Raw genomic sequence first — 20669 nt, 5'->3', positions numbered from 1 at the left:
TCGGCTTATTTCGCAACGCTAGTCCACTGCATGGTGATAAATATACTTGTGGCAAAATTTGAACCCGCAATCTACGGTTACAATCCACGTATCCTTTCCACTGAGCCACCTTTGCATTTCACCACAATACTGTTACATACACCTATACTACCTACGTCACAACAAATATATTTTTTTAGTAAACTCATTCTTTATAAAAAAAAAGTCGTAAGTAATAAAATTCGAAATATAATTTATGAACCAAAATACGAACTGCTCCAATTTAAATTAATTGGATCATACATTAAATTATACCTTTATATAGCTTTAATATAATTATTACGGGGGCCTTGCAGGTCTGTGCAGCCGTACGGATACTGACGCAACGTCGCTCTACAAAACGTAATGTTCACTGGGTGTGCTTTCATCCATTTTTGGATGTTTATAACCTTCGATATCAGTTCCGCCAGTCGCTCATTTTTACTTTCGCTCCAGTTTTTCATGACCTTAGGTCATCGTGGACGTGTTATACTTAAAACCTGACAACGCTAAATGACTTAGCTACGTCCGGTTTACGCAGTCAAGTTATAAAAATAAAATACTGCACTTTATCTAAACGATGTGAGATAACTATAGTTGTTTTATACAAAAACTTAATGGAATTGGGAACTGTAAATTCAAAATATTGCATCCGTAACAGCCTGTGAGTGTCCCACTGCTGGGCTAAAGACCTCCTCTCCTCTTTTTGAGGAGAAGGTTTTTAAAGCTTATTCCACCACGCTGCTCCAATGCGGGTTGGTGGAAAAATAGGGGGTCCTGGTCTCCTCGGGGGGGTCCTGGTCTCCTCGGTAAGTCGTATATCTGTGTCAAAACTTAGATACGACATGAGATGATTTCACTTTGACCAAGTCAAATATTGCATATATAAGGCAAAATTGTGGGTTTGCTCTCGCTACCGTTTTAGGGGCCTACCTGCGTTTGCACTAACTAGTTTGCACGCGTAAGCGCGTATATTCAAGTGTGTAACCGGTCTTTAAGAGAACTAAATACGGCTAGGTTGATTAAAAGACTATAATCTATTATTAATTTGAAAATTGTATCAAAAAAATTGCAACACATCTTTGAGTCCGCTCCGCTCGATCGGCGGTCAAGGTGCTCTGCCAACTAAGCTACGTATCAAATTGCGTGCCGAACGCCGCGCCTTCTATTCGATTATAAACAACCATATGCATGTGTTAATAATTAATTTGTAAATAATATGTAATTATTTTTAAATAATTGTCAATAATAATATCATTTTATATTTCAGTTATTTAAAAAAAAAAATCTTAACGGATAACAAGTTCTTTTTGTTCTTAATAACAATAATTGTATTTAAATGTATTTGAATAATTGTCGAAAGTATTATTGTCCCTTTAAACAAACCATAATTTATATTAGTCAATGGTTAGAAAACTTAAACTGATCTCAGGTTCAAGTGCTTTGTGTATGTTTCAATTCTCTTTAGTTTCTTACATGTGTTGGATGGCATTTTTTCATATGTATATAAAGTTACTATCCATCGACGTGAGGGTTGAATAAATCTAAGATTCCATCTCTAGTATTGTTTTAAATTAATCGCCCAAAACGTTATACTGCACTTTAACGTTATCAAAGTAGAACATCACAATAACGTTTAGTAACATAGAACAATTAAACTATTTTCAGATAATAAAATCATTGATGCCACAAGTTGTTGTTTTTTTTTTTAAATTTTATGTCTCAAAAAATATCTTCAATATCACGAACGATGTTAACGCATTTAAAATAACTAAAAATATTTTAACAGCAATAAAATAAAATAGAGCACAACGCGCTGATCCGGAACACGCGATCCGTAGGTATGTCTGACGGATTTTTTACACTGTTTCGATTAAACCAGTTCAAAGAGCACACGAAATTCGAGCAGTGTTGTGTAAAAAAGTATATAACATGGCGGTCAAGAGTGATTGTAAAAAGGCTTCGCCCATCTTAAACTCGGTAAACGTATCGGGTGACGAAACCTGTCTTTGCGGAAATATATTTTTTTTCGTCAATATTTTTGAGCACTAATTATAATGTTCTTAAGCCGCTACCGGCATTATCGGTCCAAATTAAGGCTATAATCGATAACAATATACCGTTTATTTATTCGATATTTTTTATAAATTTTTAATGAGTTACTTTTTCATATGAAAATATTTATAAAAAAATTAACTAATAATGTAAGATATATGACTATCTTTCTAGAATATAAGTCTCTTATTATTCTAGAATTTAGACTTCTAATATGTCTCGAGAATAGAATGAGATGGTCCATATAAAGAGATGGTCCAAACGACGGACCCCTAAAGACCTGTGCGACGTTCGTGACTGGAGCCACTTGTCGACCTCCACCTGTAGCTGAGACTAATCGCAGCTTCACGCGACAAAAGATCGTTTTGTCAGATTCCAGTTGGAGGCAGGCGTGATGACGAGTGCGTGGCGTGCACCTGCTGATTTCAAATACAGAGAAATTACCGACGAAAAAATACTAACGATAAAAACTACGACAATCGTCAATGTTGAATGCGGCTATCGCTTTATTTATATTCTATTTATATATCTAGATCACAGTCCACCATCGAACAATGTAACCTAACACGAGGATTCTTTAAAAGCTGAATTAGTTTAATAAATAAATATATACGTATCTACAAACATATATTATTAAAAATTAACAGAATCAATTAAAAAGTTATAATACAATTTGGGACATGACCAAAAATGGCATAAGAATATAAAATCACTTGGAACGCACATTAAATATTAATGACGATTGATATCAGAGAAAAAAACGCATTGATCTAGATAATATTAACGGTCGAACGCGCATTTATAAAAATACAATACACAAAATTACAGAACAATTTATTTAAATTTTCCATTAGCAAATCAATTTCCAGGATAGAAGAGTAAAAAGTTTAAATCATTAAAATGCACTTGTAACTTCATGATGCTGCAGTACGTGACGCGCAAACGTGACCCACACCTGTCGATGTGGAAAAATGTAGATGGAAACCAGTCAATCGTATAAATTGTATCTGTCCCGACGTGCTCAACTATCAAAGATCAAATTTGTCAAAGGCAATGTTGTTTTTTATTTATTTATCTTTTTTACATTTTCATCGAGTGATAAAAAAATTAATAGAATTACGATACGACATTAGTAATATTTAAAAGCGTTGCAGTTTCGTAAAAAAAATACATATTTTCATTAAAAAAACCAATATGTATATTATTATAGTATACATATATACAGTATATATGTATATACATTATTCGCGGAAATTACCACCGCTCCGATACGGGTTTAAAATGTTACTATGTAACTTATTGAGTCGTTTTTCTACTTGTCAACATTCTACTTTATGGATTACAATTAAATTAAACCGTTCTGTAATAAAATCTACATATAATTAATTCTTTTTTTATTTATATTCTTTAATAATGAAATTATATTCATTACTTTATATTAATTATATAATAATAAGCATGAAATAAATTTGGTTCTGATTAAGCAAAAAAACAATTTTATAATTAAATAAAGTAAACAAAATAATCGCTAATATTATTTTAATACTTAGTCATTTAACGAGGAAAAATATCACAGTGGATGTCGCCATCGAACGGCATAGTTATAAAGCATCAGAAATGCACAGCTGTCAGCTTTGTACTTAACGGACACATCTCAATGGAAATGCGAGATCGCGATCACTGTCAATTTTATGCACGACGTGACTCCGCCGCCATGTTTTGCATTCGACTTGATAAATACATAAATAATGTGGTGCAGCTGTCAAAAATTTCAAAATCTCACGTGCAGCACTTGAGCCCCGGCGACACTCCACCTCTGCTGTCATGCGGCGTTATTTGGTGGCAAATTTTAATATGATACATCATTTTATGAGACCACCTTTAACAAAAAAGAATGTGGCTGTCTAAATTAAAAAAAAACTTTCCCGCCATAACAACTTCAACTGTTTTGTCAATTTGAACCACAAGTCATTAAATATTAAGATCAAAGATATGCCTGATGAAATTTTTGCTCTTAGAAATGAGTCAACTTATAGTTTTTTTATCGGAAACAAAGCAGCAATTCGATGTCCCACTCGTTAGTATCCATCCTCATTACAGCGTTTGAACCAGGAAACCGTCATTCGACTGTTCCCAGCAGTTTGTCACGTAGTGCGGTCGCCGTGGTCTCCGTGGTCGCCGGTCGCGACCCTGCCTCGCCGCTCGGAACGATCAGTAAAAAAAGCACTCGTGATCTCAAATTACGTAGAACGCTTTTATTTTTATACGAACTGATCGTCAGGTTCATCGGTTTTTACTTCACATTGTGGATCCAAGGCGGTTACATATTTATTGTGTAAAAAGCGTAGCAGTAATAAATCGATTTTATGGTAAACATATAAAAATAATACTTAGCTTAGATCATTATGAACAAATATTTTCAAGTACCTTAAGTACGAGTAGGTACTGCTACTGCTGTCTTCAGATATTTGTTTCATCATAAATTTCATCGTTACGCTAAGCTTAGTGAGTTCCAATAAATAATCATAAGCTATAATTGCATCGATATCATACGGCAATACTAATGGCGAATTACCAGAAAGAAAAAAAAGTATCAAAACTTTTAACACGAAAAATATAGTACAAAATATTCAACATTAGAAATTGAATACATAAAAAGTATGAAGTACATAATAGTCACATATAATAGTCCGTCTGTCATGGCAGAGTGCAAGCGATGTCGCCTAAGGTTATGCGGATGCCGGTGCGCGTGCGCAGAGTACGGAATGGGTCCCCGAGGTCGCGCTGCCTCCGCCCGATCCATGGAATGTTTCACTTTACATATCGTGCGTCTCATGCGAAAGGCTTTGTTTTGTGACAATACTAACATATAGACCGTATGTGTCGATGAGTTATTTAAAAGGAAACTGCATGCATTTATAAACTAATTGGCAATGTAAATTAAATATATTTTATTTTAGACATATTTATTTCTATGGATAATTATAAAAGTACTTTATATATGTCCTTTTCCATATCATAATTAACATCTTTGCCAAAAAAAAATGTTAAAGTTTATTACAGTTCGCATTTACATATATTTCCCGCGCTTTTCCGTGGGAAAGAAAATTCGTGAGGCAAACTGCATCGTTCAGTTGGAATTGGATCACATGTACAACCCGCCTGCTGCGAAAGAAACTACAAAGCTTGGAAAGGAGAGTTTTGCCCAGCAGTGGAACTATTTCGTGTCAATACTGAAGAAAATTATATAAAAACAAAAAAAACGCAAGCTCTGCTAAATGCCTTGTAGTATATGTCAAAGCGTTGATTTTCAGCCCGGTGCTTACTCGTGCGCAAAACTAAACAAAACAGTGCCGATTCGTTTAAAACAGAAATACATTAATAATTTATTTATAATAAACATATTCCGATGTCGATCGACCGATGTCGAAAGTCAATCCCAAAAGAGACTACCCAACTGCGCAGGACATATTATAGTGCAAACATTTGTGCGCAAGCCAAGTATACCCCTCTGTTTTCTCATTCTCTCATTATCCAATGGGACGGCAATCTGACACAACTTGAATGAGTTCAGGTGCAGGCTTTACGTTCATTCCGAGGGAAGTGTGTACACTGCACTTGCAACTTTCAGACTCCAGGCTTTTAGCTACGACAGAAAAACCCAATAACTATTTTCTGGCGCGACTTGAGGTTTGAACCCATTCCTCAAAGGTCGGTAACGCACCTGCAAACCCTCGGGTGTTGCAATTGTCCATGAGCAGTGTTAGTCACTTTCCATCAAGTAAGCCTTTTTTTTTTATATTCGCCGGGAGGGCAAATGACTCTACTCCACCTGATGGTAAGTGGTAGTAGAGTCCAAACGCGACGACGGCCAGTACAGACAGGAAAAACGTTCTGCACTAGCCGCCTTCGCCTTGCCGGCCCGCAAGATGCCTCTTCACGCCTCGTTTGAAGGAACCCGGGTTGTAAGAGGAGGGGAACACGTGAGCTGGTAAGGAATTCTATTTTTACCTCCAGCTCGTTTGCCCCCTTTTATATAAAAAAAATCTAGTCACTAGACCAACGAGGCAATCATAAGCACATTAATAATCAAATATAATATGACCTGATCAAAGTATCTCACTTAACACTCTAATTGATCAATATTTCAAGTCAATGGAATGTTATATTAACGCATAGTTATCTGATTTTGCAACGATATCTGTAATCGATAATAACTCATAAGCAAATCTAAATACGCGTGAAGGTCCGCGACTATCAGTTTACCGTATTACCAAACGTGTATTAACGAAGACCAATCCCTCACTATATATTTCAAGCTTAGTATACATGTGATAATATGTATTTTTTTTACATATACTATAAATGAAGGAAAGGATTATAAGAACAATTTATAAAAAATAAATAAATGTATATACTAAAAATACTATATTAAATTTGCAAAAAAATACAAACTGTAATACTTCTATTATAAATGCAATTATTAATTACTACAAAACCACGATCATAACTGGGGTTTTTTTTTCGAATATAACTCGATAAGTATTAGACATTTCACAATCAAAATGTAAACTCGATTTAACTAAAAATACTTTTTTTAAGTACTCAATCGTTATGTTACAGGATTAACATGTACTCAATATTCGTATAAGTAAAATTTTAAGTTTTGATTATTTTTCATAATAATTTTATGTATTAAATTGTCAGTACTAATGTAGTTTATAGATATTATATACAAATTCAGTATGACATTAGTATCAAGCAAAATAAAGAAATAGAAAAGTTGTACTTTTTTCTATATTTTTTTCTTACTGTTTACAACAGGAAAATCAAATCTTTTGTCAAAAAGTATATTAATTGTAATTTATACTGCGTGCTTCGGCTTTATACTTGGTACTTAATATTGTATGCTTGTATTTTTTTATAATATCTACACACAATCATTAAAATGCATGAAAAAAATCAAGAATCCTATATTTATTATGTTTTCACTAAGAATTCGATAAGAAAACGTATGTCTCTAAATCTCACCAGCATTTCAAATTCAAGATTAAAATAATTTGTTTTGGAAAGATGTCTATGTGTATTGTATAAATAAGTATTTTGTATTTTAAAATATCGAACAAATCGTTTAATAAGTGTAGATATCACACTTAGTTAACTTATATATATATACAACTAGCTAATTTTCCCGGCTTCGCACGAGTAGATAAGAAGAAAAATGTATTTTGGATAGGATTTGCGCTAGGAAAATCCGTTTAGTGAGCGTCTACGTCAGGCAAGGAGTAACTGTTACAAGTTTAAAGCCGATCGGGCGGATAGTTTAGGAGATCTCGTGATGAATTTTACTTCGTTAATATATATATATATATATATATATATATATATATATATATATATATATATATATATAGAGGTACCTTAAATGTAATAATCTCTATATATATATATAGAGATTATTACATTTAAGGTACCTCACATAACTATCATAAGCTCCATACCTACGTACGAAACGATTTGCTTATTTGTTTCTGATACGCACCGCTAAGATCTGGAATACCCCTCCCGATCTCCGTTTTTACCATCACCTACAATATGGGTAACCTTCAAGTCTAGAGTGAATAGGCATCTTCTAGGCAAGCGCGCTCCATCTTAGACTGTATAATCACTTTCCATCAGGTGTGATAACAGTCAAGCGCTAGCCTATATATTTAAAAAAAAAAAAAACCTCAAAAAGGGAGAGGAGGCCTTAGCCCAGCAGTGGGACATTCATAGGCTGTTACTAGACTACTAGACATAACTAAAGAAAACCTCTTCTATTCACAACTCTTCTATTCACAGTTCATTACGAATTCCAAACGAACAAATTTAAATCTAGTGAATTCAATCGGTTAGTGCAGTCAATTCACCAAAATTGTTTAATTACTGTCCAGAAAAAAAACTTGTGAAATCAAACTTCACAATTTAAATAAAACAAAATGTGAATAAATGTAGATATAGCAAAGTTACACAAAAAATATCTTAAAACCTTGAAATTAATGGCTATCTTTCAGACTGACATAAGAAAATAAATCTTTATATATATATATGTATATTTTTAAGCAATCACCTTAAAACTGTATTAATTTAAATTTAAAAACGCATTTTATTTTAGACATGTTTTCTTAAAAACTATCGATGGCATAATATTAAAAAAAAAAACAAACTAAGCGCGCCAAAAATTATATACAAAACAGGCTTAGAACCAACTTTACAAGCTTGAGTTTTAAAATTCTCAAATTATATGTAAATGTGACCGCTATAATTATTATTGTAAATAATAAAAAGAATAAAAATATTCAAACCAATGGGCGGTACAATAATTTTAGTATGCGAGACGGCTGCCTTTTAGGAATCTACTCTGCTTTCGAATATGTTGTTTTTATTAACTGAATGCACATCGACCTAGAACACTATTTACCTATAAAAAAAACAAATCAATGGATTCCTTTTCAAAAAAATATTCTCATTTTCAACTCAAATCGTTCATTCAATTTTAATCTGTATGACTGCTTTCGCGCTTTTATTTATGTATTTATAATATGTAATACAAGACAACTTAGGTATTATGAAATCTTAATAAAAAAAATACTAGTTGATCTATAACCCCACTATTTGTAAAGATAATCAATATAATTTTACCAGAACAGTTAGCCATCTTACTTTCTTAACCATAATGAGCTGGATAATTACCGTTCACACATATCAGCGTCACGACAGGAGCTAATGTACAAATGTCCCTAATTATAAGCAATTACAACTGTAATCGGTATCGGTGACGCGTGTCGTAGTCGTTATTATATTTTTTTTTTCATGAAATAAGAAGATCAACTTGCCGCCTGATGGTATGTACCGCCTGATGTATGTACAGACATTGGAACTGTAAGGAATAAAAAAAAAATATTCCTGACATCGCCGATTCGCCACCAACCTTGGGAACTAAGATGTTATGTTTTTTGAGCCCGTAGTTACAAATTATTGCTGGTCGACGATGTTACATTTTTCTTACGACGAACTGTCAACTTCGAATTCAAGTAAATATTTATTACGTTGAGTTTTGCTTTACGTGAATAGATACACGATAAATGAAATATTATAAACTAAACGTCACATTTATATCAATTATTTCATATGCAAATAACGTGAATTTTCATTGCGAAATGTATGCTAATTTGGCTTATTTTTTTTTTTATAAAAAGCAAATCTGTTTCATAAGCACTTATACTGCAAAATTTTATATTATATATTATATTTTTGATACTTTTATTTACACATTGAACATTTCATCTATTTACTTTTTTAATATCTTATGTGATTAAAAAAAATTGACATAATTATATTCTATTTTCATTAATGTTATTAAATTACTCAACCAGAAAAACACGGAAATGCTAATTGTTAATAAATGTGAGTATATATTAACAATAGTAAGTTAAAGTTATATGTACAAAATCAAATGCAAACTTAGAAACAAATGCGCTTGGTTCCGTTTTCGTTATTCTTCGATAATTCCTACACATATGATAAACAAGATATGGTGATGTAATTCATTCATGATGAGGTCGGGTACTACGTCTAACTTCGCGTATCATTCTCATGAAAACTTGGACCGAATTCCGGGGAAAATAGTTCGAGACCTACCTTTCAGGTGTTTCCAAATACACTCCTCCGCCGCAGAAATGTTCCTCAGTTTCTCCGGTAGGAACAGTTTGCTTAAGTCACCAAAACACTGGACACCGTCCACTGTTTTTTTTTTATTATCACAGAAACGTTATCGTCAAATGTCTACCCACTTATCACCGATTCGACACACGTGGTGGTACTGACGAGCCAAAAACGTACGACCTCAACGCGCGAAACTGTCGGCGCGACTGACTCGCTGACTCACATTCACAAGGCACACTCACACCTAGCACTCAACAGGTGAGAATGCAACAGTGTGGTGTCACTCGTACTCGACCTGAACCGTGTGGATTTGACTCGAGAGTGCGCGTGTGCGAGTGAACCACTTCGTTCGTGTTAGGCAGATTTATTACAGATAGACGAGTGTGTGGGTGATATTTACAGGTGATCTCTTTTGTATAAGTACGGTCACAAGTCACGTGCATGTGTGTGCTGCCTACCTGTTGTGCCCCCGCAACTTATTAGTTTTGTTCTTTTAGGGTTGTGTAAGAAAACGTATTATCTTAAAAGACATTCATTTCGCTTGTTATTGTTTCAAGTCGTGCGGTAGTCGTTTTAATAATTGTAAACAAGCTGTTCAAATTCGATCGTCCTAAGTCGGCGTATAGTATAATTATGTTCTAATAAAACACGAACATCTGATGGACATTCACGTATCTCGACTTTTACACGACCAATGTATTTTGTCTATTAAATTAAAATTCTAAAGTGACGTGACTAAACTATCATAAATACTAAATTCTGGTCAAAATTCGTAACGACCTAGCCTAACAACTCTGAATCATTCTACAAATATTTTAATGATGCGAAACGATGACCTTTTTCTATTTTTAATTGTTTATTATTATTATGTAATGTTAAATTCACACTTTAAGAAGGTCGCAACTATTTTTGTATATATGCTCACTTAACTTTTATTTATTATCAAATAGAATATATTTTAAGGAGTACAATTTTTTTAACACCTGTACTCACACGGCACTTTCATAATTTACAATTTTAATTGTTCATTTATAGATTGAAAAACATATTAAAATATATTAGTTTACTTGATGGTAGTTTGCTTGGGGCCAGTGAAACTTCAGCTTCAAATTGTTAATGCTTTAGCGATGTAAGGAATGGAACGGAATTATTATTTCTTACAGCGTCAATGTCTATGGGCGGTGTTGACCACATACCAACCGATCCAATTGCCCGTCCGCCTACATATATTTAAAAAAAATTGTCACATGTAGTATTCAATCTGATATTCGGACGAGTACAATAGATTAAAATAAAATACTATTTCATGTATTGACAAGAATTATTTACACCGAGGACTTCAATATATTATACAAAATATAAAGAAAAATTGCTATTGTACAAATCATGCTTTTTACTAATATACATTATAGATTTGTATAAATAAAATGCATATAAAAATAAAATATTTTTTCAAATTTAACAATCCTCTGCTTATTCTTTCTCCAAACCGACAATGTTTTTTTTTTAAATTTCCTTTTAAAACTGATTTTCCATCTTCTATACAACATGGGTATATACAAAATATTTAACCATGTTATATAGAAGATGGAAGATTATGCCTCTAATGTAACACTCAACGGTATGGATGGTACCATTGAAGTTTAAAGCTCTTAAGTGCCAGTGACTAATGCTAGTCGGGAGGTTTCTACTGACCTCCTGATAATTAAAGTAACCTTCGTGAATAAACACCTGGAAAGACTACCAGTGACTATATGGCTGGTGAACTTCAATCAACCTTCTTATAAATACTACATATTATGTTAAAAAATAAAAAGAAATGTAATTATACCATAACTTAACTCAATAAAGCAATAGGAGATTTGTTTACGAAAACCATTCATTTATAATATATTACAATTTAAATAATTAATAATAATGTGAGAAAAATACGGACCTAGATTTCATTAAATTTTTACCAATTTTTATTTTTAGTTAGTGTGACTTATCTATAAAGACAATAGTTGGTGTCAATAGGATCGATTGTATTGCCAAAGGCTGAGTTTCTGCTAAATCCTAAAATAAAAACCTGTAATAGTTCAAAAGTTTCAATACTTAAAAAAACAAACCAAAATACTTTAAAATCTTTGTATGCCGTCTAAACTATGTAAATATCGTTACGACGTGAGAAAAACTACTGAAAATTATGTAATCGTACAAACATTTTCCGATCTCTTCCTATTCCTGAATGTTTTGTATCCAGTACGTGTATGTTTGTGTGCGTAAAATCGTGCCATCTGCACATTAGTGAACTTTATACAGTGTAAGGTCACGGATTTTTAGCACTAACACAATAGGTATTAGCATCCTATGTCACCTTGACGTAAGTGCAAAGACTTTGTCATGTTCACCGCCAACTCTAAAAGGAAATAACCACCATTTCAAGAAAATAAAATTTCGATCATATTATGTAGACAGCAGAGACTGAAATCAATTAACTAATAACTAGTCAGTAGGACCCTTTTAAGTAAATATGTACATCGATTTTAAACGTATTATTGACAGTTTCTGATAAAGTAAAATGAACTTATTTTAAACTGTATAGAGTGTAATTTAAAACGGTTTCAATCATAATGTAAGGCATTACATATTCTGTTCAGTCCAAGTCGTGACTGATCTATTTGTATTGTAATTTGCACCTAATCAGATGTAAAACTAGATTGATTATCGGCTATAAGAGGCTGTGCGTGGCCGATTGTAGATCTTTTGTTCTGCCTTGACGATTTTAGTTTAGGCATTCACATCATTGTTGACAGGTCATTATATAATACCCATTTGAATACCGACATTAAAAACAACAAGTTTGGTTACATGATCTTATTTCACTGTACAGTTTAGTTATTCTGTCATTATAATAATACTCATATAGAATGTGTCAACATTTATGTCCGCTGTACTCGTGTTTGAATTATAAAGTAATAATGGTTCGTGTAATGATACTAAAAAAGAGAACAATGATTTTAAGCTTATTAATATGTTTACTATATATTTAGATTTATCGAATTACTTACATGTTTTGAAAATAGCATTTGTAAATATGTTTTAGTAATGTTTAAGCTGACATTATTCATCTGAACTAAAATATCACACTTGTGTTGCAAGTAATTATCTGTCTCACTCAAAGTTAGGGAAAACAACTGAAACACAGAATAAATGCAATTACTAAGGTTTGTGTAACCATTTATTTTAATAATCATGTAAATTCAAATTCAATACAACTAACAAGAACATACTAGAATAATGAATATTTTGATTTGATTTCACTATTTGACGTCTTGTTAACTAACTAAGCTTCATATTTATTTTATAATGTAAAACGTTAAGTTTCAAATAGTCCAAAAACGTATTAATGTACAAATATATTAAATAAGTGATACAAGTCGATTTTATTAAAAAAAACTTTTCGACTGCGGCTTCACCCGTGCAATGTGGGATGGATCAGGTATTAGGTATAAAAAAAGTATATATCATTTGGTAGGGTTCCCGCTTGCCTACTTACTTAGCTTGCTTCCCTTTTCGTCAAAATCGGATAAGTAGTTTAAGCATGAAAGCGTAACAAATAGAAAGAGTTACTTTCGCATTTATAATATTGCTGAATAAACAATTATTCCTATTAATTTTAGGATATAAATAACGTGGTTCCAATTGACATAGGCACTGCTTGCTAATTGATAAGAATTTATCTAATCAAATAAACTCAACACAAGTAATGGCAACAAGTTCCGACAGTAAATGTGACATAACATAAGATTTGTACATATTATATGCATAATAACTACGATATAAGGGGATAGCCTTTCTCAAATCCAGCGATAATACACTTTAATCACTTAAGTTCGTTTTCATGACATTATGAACTATTTCGAGATATTACTATTGTGTTGGTCTAGTGGTTAGATCACATGAATCTTAACTGACGATTGCGGGTTTCAAGCTAAGAAAACGCCGCAGTACTGCGGGGACTCAATGTAGTGGGATAGTATAGTTCCAAATTTTGCCAATTTCAACGACTGGCCAGTTGCACCGAAGGCACCAACCTACGCAAGTGTTTGCAAAAACTTTAGTGCACTTTCAATCGCCACGCTCTCATAATCCGACACAAACACTGAAAGATCAGGCACATTTACGTGACCAGAGAGATCAGGTCACGAGCTAAGGTATTTACTTGCTTTTCTAGGCAATTTCGTAACAGTAAACCCCAATAACTTGCTCGACACAGCTTTTGAAAGCAAGACTTCGGGATATGCAAACTTATTGCCTTTTGCCGTTATATCAACAAGGCAATTAAAAAAAAAGTATAGTAGCAAATCTCGTTTTAAGTAAAATACTATCATTCCTATTTACCCCTCTATTTAAGCGTAAAAGTTGTGGTATCCTACTGACCCTTAATAATATATTTAATAGAGATATAACACAAAGGTTTTCGAAATCGTCGTCCTGCAAAAATCATTGTTTTCTCCGCTACGTAAGGGTATTAAAATCTTCTCAAAATACCGTTCATCTATGCATCGCTCGAGATGGATGTGTCAGGAAGAATCATGAGCCGATGCAAGTGTAATAGCGGTTTCGTAGACCCTTGTGAACGCCACAACTATTTACACGCATTTCAATTAACAAACAACTTGAACAACATGCGATAACTATAAGCCGTGCGCAAAATTCAACATGGAGCTAAGAATACATATATTTTACTTATTAACTTGCAGCTAATATATCTATACGTATATCAATTATAACTACGTTTACATATTTGAGATGGCCCAGTGGTAAGAATGCGTGAATCTTAACCGATGATCGTGGGTTCAAACCCAGGCAAGCACCACTGAATTTTCATGTGCTTACTTTGTGATTATATTTCATCTCGTGCTTTACGGCGAAGGAAAACATCGTGAGGAAACCTGCATGTGTCTAATTTCACTGAAATTCTACCACATGTGTATTCCACCAAACCGCATTGGAGCAGTGTGGTGATAAGCTCAAAACCTTCTCCTCAAGAAGGGAGAGGAGGCCTTTAGCCCAGCAGTGGGACATTCACAGGCTGTTAGGTTTACATGTTTTTGAAAATATATATTATGACGCATGAACTTTAATAATATGTATGTTTATGTATATATTATTTATTTATATGTATGTATATTTAGCTATAGTACTGTATATATATATTTAAAAAATAAAAATTGAGATGATAAGTACACCTACTTACCGCTTTATTTATTTCATGTCCTTCACCCAAAGGTTGTCTGGAAGAGATCGCTCTTTTAGGTATAAGACCGCCTTTTGTACAAAATAGTTTTCGTTTTTTTTGTGTTTGTGTTTAAAATGATTCTGTAACTCTTTTGGTGTACAATAAAGCATATTCTATTCTATTCTAATTTTGAAACTTAGTTTCGAACAAGAAATACGTAAGTGTACTTATTTGAGAAGATAAATATTTTTTTTTTAAATTGAAAGCGATGTTAAAATAAATTTTCACTATTTTTCTTAGTAACACAATGTCCAGTACATTGTATCACTAAGAGAGATACTGAGACTCGTTGACGATTCATTAAAATGTAATTAAGGATAAGTTTAATCAATTTATTTATTTGGTTATTACGATTCGTAGATCTATGAGCTACACGCCGTATACGATAGCATTCCGCTTTTAATTTATTCAGAACTGCAATTAAGGCCGTGTTCCCACTGGCACAATGGTGCGCGGGCGCGGATGGGACAATTGCGCCGCAAACTCGGCTATCTGCATCGGAACAACGCGACCTGTCCCGCTCCTAACTGCTATCGCATAGCGGTTGCCTAATCAAAAATTATAATTTATTAGCTATACGCAAACGCTGGAACGTTTATTTGATCGCATTGTTTCGATTTCTTCTTTTTAATAGCGATAACATTATTCATCCCGAGTTTATGATCTGTTTTGTATGTGTTGTTTTAAGTTACGATAAACGCTACGGAAGATAGGCCAGCAATTTGAATAGCTACTATTTATCTCACTGCTTGTAGTTTATGTTAACAGTGTAACTCATTTAACTTGACTCATATTTCAAAACTAATATTTTGTTATAAAATTTGTCTTAACTTTAACTAAAAACTGTCTGTTACCCAATTCTTTGTCATAGCAATATTATTAAAAACAATTAAAATATTCCTGTCTTATCTTAGAAAACTATTTCCTAACATTATGAACATTTAAAAAAATATTCCTATAATTCAAATCGTATAATATATCGCTCATGAAATAAACACAAACGTTTTACATACACCTCATTCATTTTAAGAAAATTTATAATCTTTTATTATCATCGGACAAAATTGAGCGTTTCAATCGCTAATCGAAACACGTTATTCTCGGGAACTATCTTTTGTAATAACCTTCCCGAGGGTAGCAGTTTGCTGCTAACCTGTAAATCAGTAGCAGGAAGTGAAAAATGTGCAGCTCGATGCAGTGTCATGATGATATGTGCGCGAACGATTTATTTACGAACGATAACGTGTTGGAACATAACGTGCTTGTAATTATAGGCATCTGTTGCCGGAGGTGTCTATGAGTTAGTAGTTTAGATTTAAGACAATTGAAGTGAATACAATATAGATTCCGGGTTATTGATAAAACAACTAAATTAAACAAAAATAATAGATTAAATCATTAACGATTTTTTTAAATATTTTTTTATTAATGAAAAACTGAAATTAATTTTAAAATTTATTTCTTATAGAATAGGTCGGCGGACATGCAAATGGGTCACCTAATAGTATGTGGTCACCACCGCCAATTGGTGCTGTAATTAACCAATTCTTACATCGCCAATGCACCACTAACCTTGGGAACTAAAACGTTGTCTTGTGCCTGTATTTTCACAGGTTAACTAACCCTTCAAATTGGAACACAGCAATACTCAGAATTACTATTTTGCGGTAGCATATTTGATAAGTTTGTAGTGATCCCTACCCAGACGATATTGCATGAAGCCCTACCACCAAGTAAATATAGAATTTATATTTTTAATATAAATATTTAATTTAATAGACAACGTGTTTTGTTTATTCTTCATGACTGATTCTAGAAATAAATCTTTAAATTTATTGGAATCACAAGTATATTTATAAATATATATATAAGCTGTCTGATTAGACGAAAGACCAAGATGATGATGACGAAATACTCGTATCAAATTTTGGTCACTGCGGCCATTCTCAACTGAGAGAATATCCAACTGCACATGAGATATTATAGGACTCGAGTTCAAACACAGACACACTCAGTTCTCTCGCGTTCTCATAATCCAAATGACAGCAATGCGAAACAATCGGAGGACGACGACGATGGAGAGAGTACAGGCGCAGTATCAAAGGCTTTACAAACTTTAGGCGGCGACTGAGAAATCTTGACAGAAAAACTCGGTAACTTTTCGTCGGCCCTGGGTATAAGCCTAGGACCTCGAGATCTACATCCTTATGAACTAATAATACTACCTACATACACATAATTTAGTCACCTTTTATATTTAAATACACTCAGTTCCCATGCCTTAAATATCTCAACACTGCTTAAAACAACGAAATATTAAAGCTATGATATAAACCAACATCCAAATATGGCATTACTCCGCTACCGTTGATCTTTACAACACGGCATTTCGTATTACTTCAACTGGACCACATTCCAGTCAAACGTCTAATTATTATCGTCGACTACCGGCTATATAAATACACATTGGTATTAAACAGGCGTTATTGCTGTCATAAAACAATGTCACAATAATAATATTCAAATTTTATAAGTCGCTTAAAAGTGACAAAGTATTTTACTGGGGGAACAGATCGATTTATGGGTCCTTTGCATTAATTTAAACGTACCACGTTTGTAGAACAAACGCAGGTCGTTTATGTATACAACAAAAAGTGATCAATAATTATTATATTTCAAAGGAATAACAATCCTGTTAATTATGAATTTAAATTAAATTAATGTTCAAATTCACATGGGTGGTTACGTCGTTTTATGTTCGTGAATACGGTCGGAGAGCGAAGGTCGTTGAAGGTTGTAGTTGGCGCGCTTTTCCGCGATCAACGGCACTAGATTAAACAAGATGGCGGGAGCGGCGCGTGCGCAAGCCGCTGTTACAACGCCACGCCGCCGCTAAAATTACACTTGTCGTAATTTATTACTGGGCTATGGTAATTTATTTACCTTGAAAAGTAATAATTATTCTGGGTTATTTCAATTTCAATGTGTTCGCATTTCAAACTTGCACATGATTATCCTTAAGTTTATTGTTATTTAATCTGTGACCTGGTTATGATTGATAATAAATATTTATAATCTATAACCGTTACATAAATATAAGTTCCCAAGGTTGGTGGCGTATTAGCGATGTGAGTAAATCCCTTACTTCAATACGTTAAAGTTACGTTAATATTTATTACAATGCATTGGTATATTAATTTTATCTATGAGCGGTGGTGAACACTTAGGATCAGTTTGCCAAACTATTTTAAATTATAAATAAGTAGTAATAATAAGTGAGCAGCGGTTCATAAAAAAGGCAAAATGCTGATCCGTATAATAAAATATTACTAGAATCTTTTGTTTCGTCACACTCGATTATTATTATTTATGCTCATCTAAGTCACAGTACCTTTAAAATTATATAACAAATTTACGACAATTTTCTATATTCAACTACTAATATATAAACATTTACAGTTCATTGATTTTTTGACATAATAAATATATCAATTAAATAGTTAATTACATAAGTAACATTTTAACGGCTCTTATTTAGTTCTAAGCTTTGATAATAAATGTGCTTTTAATACTTCGATACTGCGGCACGAGGCGGATTCCAATACTATTATTATATATAATTTAATTTTATTACTATTATTATATTTAATTTTATATTGTAAATAAAAAAAATGTATTAATTATGTTTTTATAAAGAATATTTTATTGTTTATGATTTAATTTTACGTAAAGTATTATATCTAAGTTATTTTCAAAACATTAATTTTTTTTTATAAAAGCAATTTCTGCACGCACAGCCGTCATTTAAAATGACCAGAGAAATCTCTTATAATTGACATAAAACTATTTAATGGAGTACATTAAGTCATTTTATTTGCATTAAATAAAAAATTGACGATTGTTTTCTATAAATACTAACGTTATGTACATAATCAAATCTCTCGAGATTAACATTATTTCATTATTGTTAAACAAATACATGAACATTAAATACTATTAATGCGAATAAACCAATTATTATTTAAATAGTTTTCATATTATCATAATCATTAACAGAACGACAATGACACACTATTTTCTTACAGTTAGTATGAATAGGGAAATGAGTTTTAACAATCTGAAAAGCATTTTTTCTGTGTAATGTTAAAAAATGTAATGTTTTATAAAAACAAACCAAATGAGTAAAATATCGAAGTTATTATTACTAACGAAAGTTGTTGAAGTTATAACTACTATTGAACCGTCTCCTGGCTCCAAAAAAGAAAAAAAATTTACGAATACCATATAATAAGCGAAGTTTGAAATCGATACAAATACAAAACGTTAATTGAACTCAGCTTCCTAGATTTGTTCCTCTTCCGCCTATCTATACTATAAGAAAAAATTGTTATACAATTTCGTGTTTTCTTCTTTTGAATGTCCAATTAATGTTGAGAGAAAGGGAGAAATCTCTGTTGAACTAATAAGTCGCTAAGCAAAGTTTATACATATATTAGGCCGCAAAAAGATAATGCATTAGATTTAAACTTAATATAAAACAAAATTTAACTTTTGATATAGTTAGATAACTAACTACTGAAATAATTTAATTCCTTTGATTAAATACAAAACAATTAAATGAGAAACATCCTTCAAAAACCAGTAATAAGTGGAGTCAAGTTAATTTACTCTATTACGTACTATTAAAGTTTCGAGACCCGAATGACCTCAAAGTTATGTTATATATATTGCAAAATCTAACTAACGGTAATCAACTTTTATTTTATTAAATATATCTGAACTATGAAATGCAATATTTTACAATCTTAACTGGACTAAATTTGAAGATTATAAAAAATATATTGTTTCGTTTAAAATGATATAAATAAAAATAATTCATATTTCGACATTAAGCAACAGTTTGCCAACCATCATATAATTTGCACATTTTATATTTAATAGTATCATACTAATTACTATTGATTAATATCATACTATTGAGGTTTTCCTTCAAGTAGGGATACAACTCCAATGTTACTCTTGTAAAATAGTTTCAGTAACTAAATATACATAACTGAAATCGTAGAAATAATTTAATATATAATATAATTAATGATACCTCCGAAGTAACTCAAATATAATCGAGTCAAATCGAATCGTAACAAATCTAGTTCGATGTGACAAATTCCATTATTTTTATTTTACTCTGACGAAAAGTAATGAAAATTGTTTTTTCTGATACGTTAAATATTTCTAAGTCGAAGAAGTCCAAATAAAATTAAAAAAGAACAACCTATTTATCTTCCCCTGAACGCCTGGTGGAATTAAAAAACACTTTAACACTTAAATTTTCCATTATATAAAGAATGATAAATTACCGATAATCGAATTTTAAAACGCATTCGATTGATATCTTACCGTACCGTAACAGCCTGTGATTGTCCCACTGCTGGGCTAAAGGCCTCCTCTCCTCTTTTTGAGGAGAAGGTTTGGAGCTTATTCCACCACGCTGCTCCAATGCGGGTTGGTAGAATTCACATGTGGCAGAACTTCAGTGAAATTAGACACATGCAGGTTTCCTCACGATGTTTTCCTTCACCGTAAATCGATGAATTGATATCTTATTACG

The 20669-nt window shown here is 32.4% G+C and overlaps 1 protein-coding gene across 4 annotated transcripts in view; it reads right to left on the bottom strand.

The window, feature by feature from the left end:
* Positions 1-20669, bottom strand: part of LOC126773897 (uncharacterized) — a 234069-nt gene that overhangs the window by 156182 nt on the left and 57218 nt on the right. The window contains exon 1 of one of the 4 annotated variants that reach the window (XM_050495144.1): positions 9754-10029. The exons of the other annotated variants lie outside the window; for them this stretch is intronic. The gene's annotated coding sequence lies outside the window, so the exon portion shown is untranslated. Of the gene's footprint in view, positions 1-9753; positions 10030-20669 lie in introns of those variants that run through there. 4 annotated transcript variants of the gene reach the window in all.

The sequence above is a fragment of the Nymphalis io genome, chromosome 15 (genome assembly GCF_905147045.1).
Source record: "Nymphalis io chromosome 15, ilAglIoxx1.1, whole genome shotgun sequence".
In the NCBI taxonomy this organism is placed as follows: domain Eukaryota; kingdom Metazoa; phylum Arthropoda; class Insecta; order Lepidoptera; family Nymphalidae; genus Nymphalis; species Nymphalis io.
Note: the sequence above shows the minus strand (reverse complement) of the source record. Positions and strands in the feature narration are given on the sequence as shown.